Source organism: Anarrhichthys ocellatus, unplaced genomic scaffold (genome assembly GCF_004355925.1).
Source record: "Anarrhichthys ocellatus isolate YVR2014 unplaced genomic scaffold, GSC_Weel_1.0 scaffold11, whole genome shotgun sequence".
Lineage (NCBI taxonomy): Eukaryota > Metazoa > Chordata > Actinopteri > Perciformes > Anarhichadidae > Anarrhichthys > Anarrhichthys ocellatus.
The window spans coordinates 10,351,418-10,353,645 of record NW_022280041.1 but is presented as its reverse complement, the minus strand read 5'-3'; the positions used below and the strand labels follow the sequence as shown (position 1 = coordinate 10,353,645).

Genomic DNA, 2,228 nt, shown 5'->3' with positions numbered 1-2,228 from the left:
CTCTCTCTCTCTCTCTCTCTCTCTCTCTCTCTCTCTCTCTCTCTCTCAATTGGTGTACCACAGCAGGATCCCTACTGAAAGGCATTGGGGGGATCCCACAGCTAAAAACAGAAGCACAAAAAGAAAAATAAGCTCCTAATATGGCAAAACAAATGAGCACCCTTGAGACTGTAAACGCATTAGGGGTAGCGATATGCAAATGAGTGCCCCATGTGCCTTTGAGCAAGCTTGCCAGATGATGGCGAGCCCAGCTTGAGGCACCTCACAGAGAGACGCAGGGGTGGGGGGGGGGGGTGTTTAAATGCGGCGTGATTACCGCTGAATATTTTGGCGATAGCCTCGGCTTGGCAGGAGCTGTGAAAGGTACATTTATAGGAGAGTGCTAAGCCCTTCCTAATGTAGCCCAAGTGATGCTGAAAGTTTTTTTGGGATGCATGCGGGTGTACAGTAAGCGCCTACTAATCCCACGTGGGACGTCCCAGTGAGGATGCGGCGGTTGATGCATCTCATTCACGTAGATTCCGGGAGACAGAACCTTAAACTCAGATATCAACTTCCTTTAGATGCAAGGTAGAGATCACTGACCCATATTTAAGAAAGTGAGATTCCAGGGTCTAAAGCTGGTCTAGACGCAATATAGTATCAAAACGCTCAATCCAGAAATGCACACAACCCAAATTCAGAAACTTGGCCTTTTAAACAAGCCGTTGGGACTTGCCTTCACCCAATGGGATCAGCTCCAGCCCCCCCCTGAATAGTATATTGGTTAAGCATAATGTATGTATGGATGGATGGATAGTTACTCTTCCTGTGTACTTCTCCATGCTGCATTATTAATAGAATATCCGTCTAAAAAAACACAGTGCATTATTTTAATCAGTATTCTGATTGATGATTGCCAGGCTACAGAGAAGAAGAAAAAAACACCAATTATAATCAGCCTCTGACGAAAAGGACTGGCGGAGCGCTAACAAGGAGCAGGCATCCTGAAATGAATGCATGATATAAAAAAGACAGCATTAAATATACAGAATGTGACAGGTTTACAGGTTACAAGCAATTGTGCCAGTGGGCAGTGGTAGCGGTTCCCTCAATTAGTTGTGCAGATGGAAAAATGAGAATAAACAGAAGTGCGTGCAGATGTGCAAACTGCATAGTCAGCTAACACTTCATCAGATATTCAGGTGGAGGTAATACATACTGAAATACACACATTTTATTGCAGAAGCTTTGCATAGATTGCCTCATAAACCAATAGAATATGTACAGTAGAGCCCATGTGCATAAACGCACACATTCTTAATCTAAAATAAATTGTTTATAATCTCAATAATATGCACATCAAACAGTTGTTCGTATTGGTAATTGCTCACTCAATGAAGAAAGCACACACTTTAAGACATTCCAGCATAACAGCAGTCTCTGCCCCTTCAGTACTCCGCATGAAGCCAGTATGCCGGAATTAGCACCTTGAATGCTCATTTTTAATGCATTGTGTGCGCTCATTATGCATGTGAGTGTTTAGTGCAGCAGTGCACACGTTCCCAGGTCTACATCTGTGTGAGAACACAGGACGCTGAGATCACATCGTACCAGAAGCACGCGCGAACAATAAACCGCTTTCCGAACATGTGCGCCATTGTGCGCTGGTTTAGGCCACGTTACGGCCCTCGTGTGTGTGCACTGTTTGTTCACACACCTGTTCGCTCGAGAGGGAGCGCCATGTTTCCCCGCTCGCCGGAGCCATCCAGCTCCGGCGAATTAAAGCAGATGAATCGCGGCTCTCACAGTTCAGTGAGCCCGAGAGGCGAGTGGCTGACGCCGGCGTATTGTTGTGAATCAACCACCCTGTCAGAGCACTCTGTGCCCCTCTTCCCTCCCTTTCCTAACAGCCTGTGTCATCATGCTCCCTTTTCCAACACACACACACACTGGAAGCTGTTAGCTGTTAGTTTGAGAGCAGGTGCTAGCGTGGTGTGGCAGCGCCCACAGGGCTCAGAGGCTGTAGATGGACACCAGATCAACCGCCAGTTTCCCACATTCTGCTCGCCGACTGCTCGCTGGTGGCCGGCGCTAATTATTATTGCTGGCCGCTGTAATTAATTGCAGGGCCTCAGAGCAGCCGGCAGACACGGTCCAGGACCACTTTGGTGGTGTCATTTTGGTGTTTTGGACTGTGCCGGTGTGGCTGCCGTCCCTTAGACTGAGGGGGGGGGGGGGGGGGGGCG

At 47.9% G+C, this 2,228-nt stretch overlaps 1 protein-coding gene across 4 annotated transcripts in view; it reads left to right on the top strand.

Moving 5' to 3' along the window:
• The window catches only part of nlgn2a (neuroligin 2a), a 163,085-nt gene that overhangs the window by 45,757 nt on the left and 115,100 nt on the right, over positions 1–2,228 (top strand). The window lies entirely within an intron of this gene.